The 18,538-nt window shown below is 45.3% G+C and overlaps 1 protein-coding gene across 4 annotated transcripts in view; it reads left to right on the plus strand.

The window, feature by feature from the left end:
- The window catches only part of LOC110490742 (metabotropic glutamate receptor 8), a 332,500-nt gene that overhangs the window by 157,471 nt on the left and 156,491 nt on the right, over positions 1-18,538 (plus strand). The gene's annotated exons all lie outside the window — the stretch shown is intronic.

The following is an 18,538-nucleotide window of genomic DNA, read 5'->3' on the forward strand; positions in this document are numbered from 1 at the left end:
GTGTGTGTGTGTGTGTGTGTGTCTATAGTTGTGCACATTTTTGCACGTGTGCAGGGGTGCGTTTGTGTGTGTGAACTTGGCACCCATCCAGCCAGTCCACAACGATAACAGGGAGATAAAATGTTACTTGTCATACTTGTCATGTTAGTAAGCGAGAGTGCCGTTTGGTAATAAATGCCCCCACATTACCATAGAGATAGCTGTTTAAGAGGGTGGCAACACAACACCCAACCACAGAGGAAGAGAAGACAGTTGGGATGAATAATCAACAACACACAGACGAGGGTTCCATTAGGGAGTGCATTTTAACATGGCAGACATTTAGAATATTTTGGTACAACATGGCAGGTGAGTGTGTGTGTGTGTGTGTGTGTGCATGGTTCTGGCTAGCTCTAGAGCCATGTGGCCTATTGCTGTCAAGTTTGGAATGCTTTGATTGACTCTGTGAGCCAAATGTAGCTTGCTGTGTCTGGATGGGATGGACACAGACGCACACTGCTTAGAAAGGGTGAGGTATCACACTGGCATTCCCATTGGCACACACATTTGTACAGGTGTGCACACTGGAACACACACTGGCACACACACAGAAAGGGAGAGTGGTGAGCAAGAGGCAGGATGATGGGAAAGGGAGAGGGTACGAGAGCAGAGTTAGGGAAAGCTAAATTGGCTTCGTGGATGTGAAGCAGGGGAGCCTGCTAATTTAGCTCAGAGAGCTAGAATGGCTAATGATGGTCGCCTCTCCTCATTAGCATATCTTATGCTCCTGAATTACACCCTGCTCCCTCTGATCTACCCTGCTCTGCACTACTCACTGTCTACTCTAGACACACACACACACACACACACACACACACACACACACACACACACACACACACACACACACACACACACACACACACACACACACACACACACACACATCCGAGGGGGCTATAGGGGGAGCAGGGAGGCTCAGCCAGGGGAGATCCAAGGGACTAGGGGGGTAAAGCCCTAGTGGGTGGTGAGTGGGGCGAGGCAAGGGTGTTTTCACACAGGGCTGCAACGGTCAATTTTTCTGCTACATATTCATGAACTGGGACAGGGACATCTACATTCTGGGAACGTGCTGCTGGAAATCCCTCTCTCTTTACTCCTTTCTCATTTCCTCCTCTCTCCTCTCTCTGTCTCTACACATCCTTCTCTCTCTCTCTTTCTCTCTCTCTTTTCTCAGTCTCTCCCTCACCTCCTCTACATCTCTACTCTCTCTCCCTCTTGATTTCTCCTCTCTGTCCCTCTACCTCTCTCTTATGGCCACACTGCCAAAGATGAAGGGATAGAAAGTGACTGAAAGGCAAAGGAATATAAGAGAGGCAGGAGAATTATGTGATTTAAAAACATGTGTAGGAAGACAGGAAGGAAGACACACACACACATGAACAGAGTACGTCTGTCTACAGAACCCCCTTTAGTTTGTCAATCGACACGATAGAGTCACAACAGTAAAGGCTTCCGCTGTTTCTGGTTTTCATTTAAAGGTTGTTTCTACGGCTTTGTCAGATCAGGCAGTGAGAGGGGAGGCATGCAAAACCGGTTCCTCCTACTGTTTATATGTTCATCTTCATTCCTCTCAGCTCTTACTGCTCCTGCCGGGCTCGTTGAAAACCTGCCTCACAGGAAATTAAATAAACCCATTATGAGATATCAGAGCTCTCTCTTTATGGCAAGGGATGGCAGGTTGTGTGAAAGCTGTGTGAAACGTGGGGAATGTTGTTAAAAAGAAGATTACCCCAGCAAGTACGTGCATCTTCGTAATGAGAAAATGGGTATTGCAAAGTGCGTGCTGTGATTGCGTTGTTATTATGTATTGGTCCGGAGTCCGGTCTCTATTTTCGACGGGGAATCGCTCACTCCGACCGTTAATCCTAGCACTTTTTAATGATCCCATGTTTAGGTAAGGAGGAGGGTGAGGAGGGAAAGACAGGGGGGGGATCTCTGTCTCCTCGTCAGGTTTCATGGCTGTTATGGGTCGTAACGTTTAGTGGGTTGTTTACATTCATGCAAAAAGCGATTGGGTGGGAGGCCCATGGAGAATGCATTGATCACCATTAATCAATCTGACTGTTTAACAAAGAGTCAATATGTATCAGTCCTGAGCTGGCAGGGCCATGGAGGGAGGGAGGAATGGGACTGTAGTCCAGAGGTCAGTGTGTGCGTGTGTGTGCGAGGTAAAGAGTAGAGATGGATGGATATCATAAATCAACCACCAGGTCCTGTATCTGATGTTAGCTGTTGTGTCAGACTCCTGTCCTCTCTGTCTAGCCAGGGATGACTGACTACTGCCTTACTGGGCATTTCCATGTAAAAGGACCCATAAAAGGACAAGTTCAACGAAGCATGTCAAATTAGGTGTCAAATGAAAGATAAAAGTTAAACGAAGGCGTATATGCAGTACATATACTTCAAATGTATTAGAAATACATCAATGTTGAAGTAAATATTCCTGCCAACTAATATCAACACTTATATTTTGTTTTGGAGAAATGATTTGCCTTCTGTATGTTTAAGAACAGTGCATTGTGCCTTGTAATTCCAAAATGAAAGGTAGACCTATCAATTATTTACACTGTTTTTACAGTTTTTAGGATAGGTGTTGGAGAATGTAAGCTGATATGTCCCTGACGGCAACTTCTACCCAGAAATATGGGTGTGTTTGAACCTCGCCTAGAATGACTATTACATATCCTTTAAGGCAGAGGCGATAGACTGAACATCTCCTTTAAGACAGAGGTGATAGACTGAACAGCCCCTTTAAGACAGAGGTGATAGACTGAACAGCTCCTTTAAGACAGAGGTGATAGACTGAACATCTCCTTTAAGACAGAGGTGATAGACTGAACATCTCCTTTAAGACAGAGGTGATAGACTGAACATCTCCTTTAAGACAGAGGTGATAGACTGAACATCTCCTTTAAGACAGAGGTGATAGACTGAACAGCTCCTTTAAGACAGAGGTGATAGACTGAACATCTCCTTTAAGACAGAGGCGATAGACTGAACATCTCCTTTAAGACAGAGGTGATAGACTGAACAGCTCCTTTAAGACAGAGGTGATAGACTGAACAGCCCCTTTAAGACAGAGGTGATAGACTGAACATCTCCTTTAAGACAGAGGTGATAGACTGAACAGCTCCTTTAAGACAGAGGTGATAGACTGAACAGCCCCTTTAAGACAGAGGTGATAGACTGAACATCGCCTTTAAGACAGAGGTGATAGACTGAACAGCCCCTTTAAGACAGAGGTGATAGACTGAACATCTCCTTTAAGACAGAGGTGATAGACTGAACATCTCCTTTAAGACAGAGGTGATAGACTGAACAGCCCCTTTAAGACAGAGGTGATAGACTGAACAGCCCTTAAGACAGAGGTGATAGACTGAGCATCTCCTTTAAGACAGAGGTGATAGACTGAACATCTCCTTTAAGACAGAGGTGATAGACTGAACAGCCTCTTTAAGACAGTTAGTTGATAGACTGAACATCTCCTTTAAAGACAGAGTTTCTCCTGGTTAAGTTCCTCTGTCCAAGCGTTGCTTACACATGCCAGATCTTACAATGCCTGGATTGGTATTTTAAGTATCAGCTTTCCACATCATATATTATAGCAATTTGTCAGTCAATGACACAGTCGATTATGTGGCTAGCAACCATTGGTTGATGCATACAACGTTTGAGTAGGGGACAAGAGACTCATCTCCTTTTAGACAGAGGCAACAGTCTGAACATCCACTTTAAAGGCCCAATGCAGCCATTACTTTCTCAATATCTAATCATTTATGGGTAACCTTACTGTGATTGTTTTCAATTAAAATGGTCAAAAGACAAAAATAGCTTGTTTTTTCTTCTTTTTTTTACTAGGCAAGTCAGTTAAGAATAAATGATTATTTACAATGACGGCCTACCCCTGCCAAACCCTGCCCTAGCCCGGATGACGCTGGGCCAATTGTGCTCTTCCCTATGGGACTCCAGTCTGAGCAGGGGAACAGACCATAGTCTGAATATGTCAGGTGCGTGAATGAGGACCCAAAAGCGAATTAACAAAACAGAGTTTCTTTAATGACGAAACACATGTAGGCTCAGATGGACAGGCAGATTCCGACAGGACAGGACAAGGTTAGATGAACTGGCAGATTCCGACAGGACAGGACAAGGTTAGATGAACTGGCAGATTCCGACAGGACAGGACAAGGTTGCAGCAAACACGACGATAGTCTGGTTCAGGCATGAGAAACACAAACGAGAATCCGACAAAGACAGAAGCAGGAACAGAGAGAGATATAGAGACCTAATCAGAGGGAAAAAGGGAACAGGTGGGAAAAGGGGTGAACGAGGTAGTTAGAGGAGACAAGGAACAGCTGGGGGAAGGAGGGTAAGAAAAGGTAACCTAATACGACCAGCAGAGGGAGACAGGGTGAAGAGAAAGAACAGGAACAAGACACAACATGACAATACATGACAGAATATCCTTTAAGACGGATGTGATAGTCTGACCATCCCCTTTAAGACAGAGGTCATTCCGAACGGCACCTTTAGAACAGAGGCGATAGCATAGAGAATGCTAGAGGCATCTAGTGGCCAAAAGTCCATATTAGCGTGGGTAGCGCCGTTGAGGGCTTCCACCGTTTTAATGTAGTCAACTGGGTGGTACTTCCAACGTCATTGGCTGATCCCTCCTTGTGACCCTGTTGGAGTCATGTCCAACCGGGTCATCAAAATTGACCCGGAAATTGACTACTTCAACGGCCCTGCTCATGCTGTCACAGACACTATAATGGCACAGATACAAAGGTGAGTCCTTTATCTATCGCTCTGGGTGTTCGTCTGACCATCCCCTTTAAGACAGAGGTGACAGTGTTCCGATTAAGCAGCAGCTATATTACGTGTATAGACACCATTAGCTGAGGGGTACGCTCCTTCACGTTGGAGAGAACACAACCTTATTAAGATAAGAGATAAGGGACACCAAAGGGGCTATGGGAATGCCTGATAAAGACTAGAGCTGGAGGGACTGGCTGTGTGTGTGTGTGTGTGTGTGTGTGTGTGTGTGTGTGTGTGTGTGTGTGTGTGTGTGTGTGTGTGTGTGTGTGTGTGTGTGTGTGTGTGTGTGTGTGTGTGTGTGTGTGTTTGAGAGAGAGAGAGAGAGAGAGAGAGAAAGAGGATAAAAAGAAGAGAGCCAGAGAGGACATGAGAATGAGAGAGTAGATGACTGCAGAGCTGTACAGACGGGTTCTTTATAAGACAGAGGGGGGGGGGGGGGGGGGGAGATTACAGTGAAACAGATCTTTACTAGGAGGCCTGTAAATGTTATTTGGTGGAGCCGGCCAGCAGCCCTTACATACAGCACATCGACACTGAGAGACCATCAGGGTATGAGGTGGCTATGTGTGTGTGTTTGGGCTGGTGTGTGTGTGTCTCAGGTAGCAGAGAGCAGCCAACCGTGGTGTCATTACTCTGATGACTGGGAGGGACAGGTCATGAGAAGAAAGATGCAGCTGGCTCTTTATGGAATAGTTGCACAGAAAACTCCTCAGTTTTAAGTTTCACTGAACGCGTGGATCCGTATAGTCACTGAACAGTGTTGAATTAACAAACTGCTTGGTGTAGTGCTTTATTTGCTTTTTTTACCCAGAGTGCCTTGCTCTTCAAGTGAATTGTAGAGTTACCGCCCATGGCTGGATTTGTTAGTGACAGAGACATGGTAGTTGCGTTACTCCATTTTTGGAGTGAGATCCTAAGTGAATGCTATCATTCAAATGTAATTATTATTTCTTGAACAGTCATTCTGATTACCATGTAAAATAGCCTTTTGAGTGGCTAAAATATCACCAATAATATTTTATTTGAAGAGAAATGCTCAAAATCTGAGAAACGGTAAGTGTTCTCTTGTGGCCAGACACCAGGAAGTGGAAAGACAGGCTGAGTGGGTGGGGAGCTTTTTTTCATGAGCTCTTTGAAACACCTATGTCAAGCAACTTGGATGCAGTGAGCAGCGCTGCACTAAAATCATCCCAAGCTAATTTGGCGATAAAAACATAATTCCACTTTGACATTATGGGGTATTTGTCATGTATACTCCCTCTCCGGGCTCTCGGTCGTCAGGCTGCTGATTATCCCGCACACCTGTCACCTGCGCCTCATGACACTCACCTGGACTCCATCACCTCCTTGTTTATATTCCCTATTTCTGTCACTCACCTTGGTTCTTTCCTCAGGTGTTATTGACCCTGTGGTCATGTCGGCGCGTTGTTTTGTGCTTCGTGTTCATTGTTTCTTTTTTATTTATTAAAACACTCACTCCCTGAACTTGCTTCCCGACTCTCAGCGCACACGTTACAGTATTGAGTGTAGACCAGTGAGACACAATCTCGATTGAATACATTACATTTTAAATGCAGGCTGTAACACAACAATGTGGAACAAGTCAAGGGGTGTGAGTACTTTCTGAAAGGCACTTTGGTCCTCTAAAAAAAACAAAAAAACTCCAATCTCCAAAAAAAAAAAAAATCCTATCAGATTTTGGAACTCCTGTAGGATTCTATACTAAAGGATAAGTTCCAAAATATTATTTTGGATTCTAGTAGCATTTTTATTTATTTTTTATTTTTAACTGGGTAAAATGGTAAAATGGATAAAATGACCATATAAATGACAGTTTTCCGTTACAGTGTAGGGAATAGGGTGTCATTTTTGACATAGCCATATTAGCTACCAATGGCAGCTCGGTTGGAAAATGAAAATTTCTCGACACAGTTTCTAAACCCAGAGGCGCAACATCGCGAGACTTCTGGGAACACCTGCGAAGCAGACCAAGCAGACTAGGCCAGGGTTTGGGGTTTGAGAAGTCAGTGCGAGAAGTGAACAATTATTTTCGAAATCTAAAGGCACAACCTAGATTTGAACAAATATCTTGATCAGTTGAAAATGTCATTACTCCAACCTTGTGAAAGTAACAAACTGACTTGTCCTAATTTTTTTGGTCAAAAATGACTTTATATCAAAGGAGTGCCTTTGATTTAACGGCCTGCAAATGCGCAGTCCGGGCACGAGACGACCCTTAGTCCCGATGACGTTTGTCTGAACATGAGCTTAGCTCGCCAACGTCGCCATGACATCGTGTGAGCAGGGATTTCTATTGGACAAGCAGATTTAGCCTATCTTCACACGGTACTCTCTATGACTTCTCTCTGCCCACCCTGCCCAGTCAAGGACCCCACAGGTGTCTACTGAGATTGAGATTCTCATCAGGATGATTGAATGAGAAATAGCTCTATATGACAGTATATGCAGATGACATGTCGCACTGCCACGTGGCTCAAAAGGTGTTAATGTGCATTTAATGGAAAGTAAAATCGTCCTTTTGGGAATCACTCTCCTATGACTCTGGGTTATGGTATGACTGACAGAGTCCATATGCTTCCATTCTTACAGCTCCATAGAAGGTTCCATAATTCATGACATCGTCTAATTGACTGGTAATAAGTCAGACTCCATCTGAATTCACAATTGACATTGTTGTTGGACTTGTTTACAATTCCTTGGCGATTGTTTGCCATCACTAACATCTTGTCTATGCTGCGCACATCTGCTGTCAGAGTGACATTACTGAAACATTATTACGACATTCCCTCGTGAGATGCTGCCTGTGCTGACAACCCGACATGGAGCCGGTGGACAGGCGAGGAGGGAGAGAGGGAATTCGAGGGAGGGGGAGAGAGCGAAAGGGAGCGGAAGCAAGAAAGAGTGCAGAGAGTGAGGGGCAGAGAGATACAAGTAGAGAGAGAGGGGAGGCAAGATAGAAAGGGGAAAGGAGGAAGAGAGGGAGAAAAAGATGTCTTTATTATTTTGGAACTTCTGGGAATATAATGTTTACTGTACATTTTTATTGTTTATTTCACTTTTGTATATTGTCTACTTCACTTGCTTTGGCAATGTTAACATATGTTTCCCATGCCAATAAAGCCCTTCAATTGAAATGTCATTGAAAAAGAGAGAGAGAGAGGAGGAATAGAACAAGAGAACGAGGGAAAGTCGTAAAGGTGGTGTTGACTTGACAATACTCTGTGGAACCATGTTCTCTTGTTCACTCTCTGCTGTATTCCCTGTCTCAGTTCCTTTCTGATAGGTTTAATCAACAGGATAAGGCTCTGTGAGATTTCATTAGTGCCTGGCCTCAAGGCTCTGGGGGATGGAGGAGGGATGGAGGGGGGCCATGGAGGGAGTGATGGAGAGACGGGAGAGATATACTGTTTTTTTATGGGATATCATTGGACCTGAAATTAAAGGAGCACATAGGAGCATTCTCTGTTTGCGTCCCAAATGGCACCCTATTCCCTTTCTACTGTAGTGCACTACTATTGACCAGGCCCTATGAGTCCTGGTCAAAAGTTGTGAATAGGGTGCCATTTGGAAGGCATCCTCTGTAACAGCCTTCTCTTCCTAAGGTCAGAGTTCAGCAGAATGCACATGTATCACACTGCATCACAGTGGAGAAAAATCGCCACAGAGAAATTACTGGGCAGGGTTTGTAATAAATGTGGCCCCAAGGCACAGATTTAGGATTAGATTAGATTACCCACCCTATCCCCTACCATAACCAAGATGCAGAAATGAACTGGGCATGGGCCAGTTCAGGCAAATGCCCAGTGGGCCAGTCCATGTCCAGTGAGCTGGTCTAAATTGGGAAAGAAATGACCACAGTGATGCTTGTTAAACGTTGCCCTAAGGCACAGATCTAGGATCAGCTGCGCTGTAGTAGTGGATCACGGAGGGATTTTGTACAGTCAAGTGACAAAAAACAAGTGATATATATTGACACCCTTGATAAAGATGAGCAAAAAAGACTGTAAAAAACAAATAATACAAATACTGAGGTATATTGTAAGAACCCCAACATGGAAAAATCATTTTATACTGATACATTTGCTCAGAGAAATAGATTTTAAACAAGTAATACAAAAAAAAAATGACAAAATTATTGCCACCACTGTTTTCAATACTCCAGCACCCTCCCCTTGCGAGGATAACGACACTGAGCCTTTTTCTAAAATATTTCATGAGATTGGAGACCACATTGAAGGATATTGGACCATTCCAGCATGCAGAATCTTTCCAGATCCTTGATATCCTTCGTCTGCGCTTATGGACTGCTCTTTTCAATTCAAAACACAGGTTTTCAATGGGGTTCAAATCCATATGACTGAGATGGCCATTGCAAAATGTTGATTTTGTGATTATTAAGCTCAGTATGTGTAGTGTTATCTTTTTCAAGGGTGCCAATAATTGTGGACCTGACTGTATGTTTGGCATGAACAGTGGCAGTTGGAATAGTATGTATCAGTGACGGTCAGAGGATTTGGCTAAAGACCACAGCTCTGGGATCAGAGCCTAGTGTCATGACTCGACTTTAACATTAACCTGAAGACTGTTATTTATCTAATCAACCAATTATGTTTAATTGTTACCCAATTAAATTAATCATATAACAATTAACTCATTATTATCTGGGTCAACACGAGAGCGGTTCTTTAAAGAGTTACCATCTCCCCAATTAAAGTCTAAAGGTCTTTACCTATCTATCACATCTCTAAACAGTCAACTTATTAATCACAACCTTGTGTCATATCATCATAATGAACAGTCATGACCTCCTTGCATCTGCAAAAACCCCAGCCTTACTTATGATTCAGTACTACACAAATTGTTAGAAGTATTTATTTACCAGTAAATTAAATGGTAACACAGGATAAACATAGACACTTAATATGTTAAAAATAGGTCCCTAGCGGAATGACAACAGCGTGGCTGCTCGTAACAAAATGGCGAGGGAGGGAGAGAGGGACAGAGACATTTAACATTGGTACTTTCAGAAACTCACTTACAGTAACCATATACTTTGCACAGGAACCGCCGCCCACTTTGAATAAGATATGATGAATGTATTTACGTGAAATGCCTTGGTTTGCCGGGTCTCTCTTGGTGGACCGGGCCGCCTTGGAAAGGGAGTTGGGCCTTTTTGAGGAACACTTGTAAGGCACTGGTTGTCCACAAGGGTTCCAACAAGTCTTCTACTGTTGTTATTCCTCTGTAGTTGTCTGGTGACTTGTCGCGTCGTCCTGAACAGAACTACAGAGTTTATTTACCTTCCATTCACTCTTGAAGATGCGTCTTCGAAGATAGGCTAGGCAGCCATATCAATGGTTTGAGCGGAGAACACGATGGTCATACTTAAATTTGTTCTCCAAGGTAGTTTGCTTAGGACGGCTAATCAGCCGTACCGGTGATTGTCCAGGAGGTGAGTTTATCGTCTCTACCTCATGTTGATATTCAAAGTTCAAACCACTATAAACATGCAGCTGCAGCTTGCCCCTATTCTGGTCTGGTATGTTCATGTCTTTACTCATCATTTTTTAACAGGTTGTTCGAAAGGAGCGGTTCTGTCAGGCTGACACGCACACTGACCTCACTCGGGGGGGGGGGGGGGGGGGGGGGGTGACTTGTCACTTGTACAAAGTCATGTGAAACAATTATCTCTTATAGTTTCTCTTATCACAACCCTCTATTAACAAAAAGTTTGATAATTCTTCATATTGCATCCACATTGCTAGTATGGCAAGTTAAAGTATTTCCTTCATGCATTTTTTTATGACATCACAAAATATCAAACAAAATGACATTAGTGTTCTATAGATCACCTCTGACCATTCCCCACGTTCTATGTTAGAAATGTTGTTCCAGTATTTGCTTTTGAACATGTAGGAGTTTCGGCGGGAAAAGTCTCTTGAAAAAAAGTATGTTCCTTTGCTGATGATTGGAGATGGAGAACTGAATCGTCTCCCCTTGACTTACTACAGGACAAAAGTTGTTAACCACCACTAGTTCTCTCTCTCTCTACTCTCAGGGTATTATACTACTCCCTCCTCTCTCAGGTATTATACTACTCCCTCCCCTCTCTCTCCTCTCAGGGTATTATTCTACTCCCTCCTCTCTCTTCTCTCAGGGTATTATACTACTCCCTCCCCTCTCTCTCCTCTCAGGGTATTATACTACTCCCTCCTCTATCTCTCTTCTCAGAGTATTATACTACTCCCTCCCCTCTCTCTCCTCTCAGCGTATTATACTACTCCCTCCCCTCTCTCTCCTCTAAGGGTATTATACTACTCCCTCCTCTCTCTCTCCTCCCAGGGTATTATACTACTCCCTCCCCTCTCTCTTCTCTCAGGGTATTATACTACTCCCTCCCCTCTCTCTTCTCTCAGGGTATTATACTACTTCCTCCTCTCTCTCTCTTCTCAGAGTATTATACTACTCCCTTCTCTCTCTCTCCTCCCAGGGTATTATACTACTCCCTCCCCACTCTCTCCTCCCAGGGTATTATACTACTCCCTCCTCTCTCTCTCCTCTCAGGGTATTATACTACTCCCTCCTCTCTCTCTCCTCTCAGGGTATTATACTACTCCCTACTCTCTCTCTCCTCTCAGAGTATTATACTACTCCCTCCTCTCTCTCTCCTCTCAGGGTATTATACTACTCCCTCCTCTCTCTCTCCTCTCAGGGTATTATACTACTCCCTACTCTCTCTCTCCTCTCAGAGTATTATACTACTCCCTCTTCTCTCTCTCTTCTCAGAGTATTATACTACTCCCTCCTCTCTCTCTCCTCTCAGGGTATTATACTACTCCCTCCTCTCTCTCTCCTCTCAGGGTATTATACTACTCCCTACTCTCTCTCTCCTCTCAGGGTATTATACTACTCCCTCCCCTCTCTCTTCTCTCGGGGTATTATACTACTCCCTCCTCTCTCTCTCCTCTCAGGGTATTATACTACTCCCTCCCCTCTCTCTCCTCTCAGGGTATTATACTACTCCCTCCTCTCTCTCTCCTCTCAGGGCATTATACTACTCCCTCCTCTCTCGGTATTATACTACTCCCCCCTCTCTCTCTCCTCTCAGGGTATTATACTCCTCCCTCCTTTCTCGGTATTATACTACTCCCTCCCCTCTCTCTCCTCTAAGGGTATTATACTACTCCCTCCTCTATCTCTCCTCTCAGGGTATTATACTACTTCCTCCTCTCTCTCTCCTCCCAGGGTATTATACTACTCCCTCCCCACTCTCTCCTCCCAGGGTATTATACTACTCCCTACTCTCTCTCTCCTCTCAGAGTATTATACTACTCCCTCCTCTCTCTCTCCTCTCAGGGTATTATACTACTACCTCCTCTCTCTCTCCTCCCAGGGTATTATACTACTCCCTCCTCTATCTCTCCTCTAAGGGTATTATACTACTCCCTCCCCTCTCTCTCCTCTCAGGGTATTATACTACTCCCTCCTCTCTCTCTCCTCCCAGGGTATTATACTACTCCCTCCTCTCTCTCTCCTCTCAGAGTGTTATACTACTCCCTCCTCTCTCTCTCCTCTCAGGGTATTATACAACTCCCTCCTCTCTCTTCTCTCAGGGTATTATACTGCTCCCTCCTCTCTATCTCTCCTCTCAGGGTATTATACTATTCCCTCCTCTCTCTCCTCTAAGGGTATTATACTACTCCCTCCTCTCTCTCTTTTCTCAGGATATTATACTTCTCCCACCTCTCTCTCTCTCCTCTCAGGGTATTATACTACTCCCTCCTCTCTCTCTCTCCTCTCAGGGTATTATACTACTCCCTCCTCTCTCTCTCCTCTCAGCGTATTATACTACTCCCTCATCTCAGGGTATTATACTACTCCCTCATATCAGGGTATTATACTACTCCCTCATCTCAGGGTATTATACTACTCCCTCCCCTCTCTATCCTATCAGGGTATTATACTACTCCCTTCCCTCTCTCTACTCTCAGGGTATTATACTACTCCCTCCCCTCTCTCTACTCTCAGGGTATTATACTACTCCCTCCCCTCTCTCTACTCTCAGGGTATCATACTACTCCCTCCCCTCTCTCTACTCTCAGGGTATTATACTACTCCCTCCTCTCTCAGGGTATTATACTACTCCCTCCTCCCCTCTCTCTCCTCTCAGGGTATTATACTACTCCCTCCCCTCTCTCCTCACAGTGTATTATACTACTCCCTCCTCTCTCTCTCTCCTCTCAGGGTTTTAAACTACTCCCCCCCCTCTCTCTCCTCTCAGGGTATTATACTACTCCCTCCTCTCTCTTCTCTCAGGGTATTATACTGCTCCCTCCTCTCTATCTCTCCTCTCAGGGTATTATACTATTCCCTCCTCTCTCTCCTCTAAGGGTATTATACTACTCCCTCCTCTCTCTCTTTTCTCAGGATATTATACTTCTCCCACCTCTCTCTCTCTCCTCTCAGGGTATTATACTACTCCCTCCTCTCTCTCTCCTCTCAGGGTATTATACTACTCCCTCCCCTCTCTCTCCTCTCAGGGTATTATACTACTCCCTCCTCTCTCTTCTCTCAGGGTATTATACTGCTCCCTCCTCTCTATCTCTCCTCTCAGGGTATTATACTATTCCCTCCTCTCTCTCCTCTAAGGGTATTATACTACTCCCTCCTCTCTCTCTTTTCTCAGGATATTATACTTCTCCCACCTCTCTCTCTCTCCTCTCAAGGTATTATACTACTCCCTCCCCTCTCTCCTCTCAGTGTATTATACTACTCCCTCCCCTCTCCCTCTCCTCTCAGGGTTTTAAACTACTCCCCCCCCTCTCTCTCCTCTCAGGGTATTATACTACTCCCTCCTCTCTCTCTCTCCTCTCAGGGTTTTAAACTACTCCCCCCCCTCTCTCTCCTCTCAGGGTATTATACTACTCCCTCCTCTCTCTCTCTCCTCTCAGGGTATTATACTACTCCCTCCCCTCTCTCTCCTCCCAGGGTATTATACTACTCCCTCCTCTCTCTCTCCTCTCAGGGTATTATACTACTCCCTCCTCTCTCTCTCCTCTCAGGGTATTATACTACTCCCTCCTCTCTCTCTCTCCTCTCAGGGTATTATACTACTCCCTCCTCTCTCTCCTCTCAGGGTAATATACTACTCCCTCCTCTCTCTCTCCTCTCAGGGTAATATACTACTCCCTCCTCTCTCTCTCCTCTCAGGGTAATATACTACTCCCTCCTCTCTCTCCTCTCAGGGTATTATACTACTCCCTCCTCTCTCTCTACTCTTGGGGTATTATACTACTCCCTCCTCTCTCTCTACTCTCAGAGTATTATTCTACTCCCTCCTCTCTCTCTTCTCACCGGGTATTATACTACTCCCTCCTCTATCTCTCCTCTCAGCATATTTTCCTACTCCCTCCTCTATCTCTCCTCTCAGGGTATTATACTACTCCCTCCTCTCTCTCTCCTCTCAGGGTATTACACTTCTCCCTCTCCTCTTAGGGTATTATACTACTTCCTCCTCTCTCTGTCCTCTCAGGGTATTATAATACTCCCTCCTTTCTCCCCCCTCTCTGGGTATAATACTACTCCCTCCTCTCAAGGTATTATACTACTCTCCCCTCTCTCTACTCTCAATGTATTATACTACTCCCTCCTCTCTCTCTTCTCTCGGGGTATTATACTTCTCCCTCCTCTCTCTCTCCTCTCAGGGTATTATACTACTCCCTCCTCTATCTCTCCTCTCAGGGTATTATACTACTCCCTCGCCTCTCTCTCCTCTAAGGGTATATTATACAACTCCCTCCCCTCTCTCTCCTCTCAGGTAATTATACTACTCTCTCCCCTCTCTCCTCTCAGGGTATTATACTACTCCCTCCTCTCTCTCTTCTCTCTGGGTATTATACTACTCCCTCCTCTCTCTCTCCTCTCAGGGTATTATACAACTCCCTCACCTCTCTCTCCTCTCAGCGTAATGTACTTCCCCCTCCTCTCTCTCTACTCTCATGGTATTATACTACTCCCTCCTTTCTCTCCCCTCTCAGGGTATAATACTACTCCCTCCTCTCAGGGTATTATACTACTCTCTCCCCTCTCTGGGTATTATACTACACCCTCCTCTATCTCTCCTGTCAGGGTATTATACTACTCCCTCCTTTCTCTCTTCTCTCAGGGTATTATACTACTCCCTCCTCTCTCTCACCTCTCAGGGTATTATACAACTCCCTCCCCTTTCTTTCCTCTCAGGGTATTATACTACTCCCTCCTCTCTCTCTTCTCTCAGGGTATTATACTACTCCCTCCCCTCTCTCCTCTCAGCGTATTATACTACTCCCTCCTCTCAGGGTTTTATACCACTCCCTCCATTCTCTCTCCTCTCAGGGTATTATACTACTCCCTCCTCTCTCTCTCCTCTCAGGGTATAATATTACTCCCTCCTCTCAGGGTTTTATACTACTCCCTCCCCTCTCTCTCCTCTCAGGGTATTATACTACTCCCTCCTCTCTCTATCTCCTTTCAGGGTATTATACTACTCCCTCCTCTCTCTCTCTTCTCTCAGGGTATTATACTACTCCCTCGCCTCTCTCTCCTCTAAGGGTATTATACTACTCCCTCCCCCCTCTCTCCTCCCAGGGTATTATACTACTCCCTCCTCTCTCTCTCCTCTTGGGGTATTATACTACTCCCTCCTCTCTCTCCTCTCAGGGTAATATGCTACTCCCTCCTCTCTCTCTCCTCTCAGGGTATTATACTACTCCCTCCTCTCTCTCTACTCTTGGGGTATTATACTACTCCCTCCTCTCTCTCCTCTCAGGGTAATATACTACTCCCTCCTCTCTCCCTCCTCTCAGAGTATTATACTACTCCCTCCTCTCTCTCTCCTCTCGGGGTATTATACTTCTCCCTCCTCTCTCTCTCCTCTCATGGTATTATACTACTCCCTCGCCTCTCTCTCCTCTAAGGGTATTATACAACTCCCTCCCCTCTCTCTCCTTTCAGGGTATTATACTAATCCCTCGCCTCTCTCTCCTCTGAGGGTATTATACAACTCCCTCCCCTCTCTCTCCTCTCAGGGTATTATACTACTCCCTCCCCTCTCCCTCCTCTCAGCGTATTGTACTTCCCCCTCCTCTCTCTCTACTCTCATGGTATTATACTACTCCCTCCTTTCTCCCCCCTCTCAGGGTATAATACTACTCCCTCCTCTCAGGGTATTATACTACTCCCTCCTCTCTCTCTTCTCTCAGGGTATTATACTACTCCCTCCTCTCTCTCTCCTCTCAGGGTATTATACTACTCCCTCGCCTCTCTCTCCTCTAAGGGTATTATACAACTCCCTCCCCTCTCTCTCCTCTCATGGTATTATACTACTCCCTCCTCTCTCTCTTCTCTCAGGGTATAATACTTCGCCCTCCTCTCTCTCTCCTCTCAGCGTATTATACTACTCCCTCCCCTCTCTCTACTCTCAGGGTATTGTACTACTCCCTCCTCTCTCTCTCCTCTCAGGGTATTATTATACTCCCTCCTCTCTCTCTTCTCTCGGGGTATTATACTTCTGCCTCCTCTATCTCTCCTCTCAGGGTATTATACTACTCCCTCGCCTCTCAGGGTATTATACTACTCCCTCCTCTATCTCTCCTCTCAGGGTATTATACTACTCCCTCCTCTCTTTCTCCTCTCAGAGTATTATACTACTCCCTCGCCTCTCTCTCCTCTAAGGTTATTATACAACTCCCTCCTCTCTCTCTACTCTCATGGTATTATACTACTCCCTCCTTTCTCCCCCCTCTCAGGGTATAATACTACTCCCTCCTCTCAGCGTATTATACTACTCTCTCCTCTCTCAGGGTATAATACTACTCCCTCATCTCAGGGTATTATACTACTCCCTCCTCTATCTCTCCTCTCAGGTTATTATACTACTCCCTCGCCTCTCTCTCCTCTAAGGGTATTATACAACTCCCTCACCTCTCTATCCTCTCAGGGTATTATACTACCCCCTCCTCTCTCTCTCCTCTCAGCTTATTATACTACTCCCTCCTCTCTCTTCTCTCAGGGTATTATACTACTCCCTCCTCTCTCTCTTCTCTCAGGGTATTATACTACTACCTCCTCTATCTCTCCTCTCAGCGTATTATACTACTCCCTCCTCTCTCTCTCCTCTCAGCGTATTATACTACTCCCTCCCCTCTCTCTCCTCTCAGTGTATTATACTACTCCCTCCTCTCTCTCTCCTCTCAGGGTATTATACGACTCCCTCCTCTCTGTCTCCTCTCAGGGTATTATACTACTCCCTCGCCTCTCTCTCCTCTGAGGGTATTATACAACTCCCTCCCCTCTCTCTCCTCTCAGGGTATTATACTACTCCCTCCTCTCTCCCTCCTCTCAGCGTATTGTACTTCCCCCTCCTCTCTTTCTACTCTCATGGTATTATACTACTCCCTCCTTTCTCCCCCCTCTCAGGGTATAATACTACTCCCTCCTCTCAGGGTATTATACTACTCCCTCCTCTCTCTCTTCTCTCAGGGTATTATACTACTCCCTCCTCTATCTCTCCTCTCAGGGTATTATACTACTCCCTCCTCTCTTTCTCCTCTCAGAGTATTATACTACTCCCTCGCCTCTCCCTCCTCTAAGGGTATTATACAACTCCCTCCCCTCTCTCTCCTCTCATGGTATTATACTTCTCCCTCCTCTCTCTCTTCTCTCAGGGTATAATACTTCTCCCTACTCTATCTCTCCTCTCAGGGTATTATACTACTCCATCGCCTCTCTCTCCTCTCAGGGTATTATACTACTCCCTCCTCTCTCTGCTCTCAGGGTATTATACTACTCCCTCCCCTCTCTCTCCTTTCAGGGTATTATACTAGTCCCTCGCCTCTCTCTCCTCTGAGGGTATTATACTACTCCCTCCTCTCTCTCTACTCTCAGAGTATTATTCTACTCCCTCCTCTCTCTCTTCTCACCGGGTATTATACTACTCCCTCCTCTATCTCTCCTCTCAGCATATTTTCCTACTCCCTTCTCTATCTCTCCTCTCAGGGTATTATACTACTCCCTCCTCTCTCTCTCCTCTCAGGGTATTACACTTCTCCCTCTCCTCTTAGGGTATTATACTACTTCCTCCTCTCTCTGTCCTCTCAGGGTATTATAATACTCCCTCCTTTCTCCCCCCTCTCTGGGTATAATACTACTCCCTCCTCTCAAGGTATTATACTACTCTCCCCTCTCTCTACTCTCAATGTATTATACTACTCCCTCCTCTCTCTCTTCTCTCGGGGTATTATACTTCTCCCTCCTCTCTCTCTCCTCTCAGGGTATTATACTACTCCCTCCTCTATCTCTCCTCTCAGGGTATTATACTACTCCCTCGCCTCTCTCTCCTCTAAGGGTATATTATACAACTCCCTCCCCTCTCTCTCCTCTCAGGTAATTATACTACTCTCTCCCCTCTCTCCTCTCAGGGTATTATACTACTCCCTCCTCTCTCTCTTCTCTCTGGGTATTATACTACTCCCTCCTCTCTCTCTCCTCTCAGGGTATTATACAACTCCCTCACCTCTCTCTCCTCTCAGCGTAATGTACTTCCCCCTCCTCTCTCTCTACTCTCATGGTATTATACTACTCCCTCCTTTCTCTCCCCTCTCAGGGTATAATACTACTC

This window comes from Oncorhynchus mykiss, chromosome 15, assembly GCF_057628025.1.
Source record: "Oncorhynchus mykiss isolate SJ-2025 chromosome 15, ASM5762802v1, whole genome shotgun sequence".
Taxonomy (NCBI): domain Eukaryota; kingdom Metazoa; phylum Chordata; class Actinopteri; order Salmoniformes; family Salmonidae; genus Oncorhynchus; species Oncorhynchus mykiss.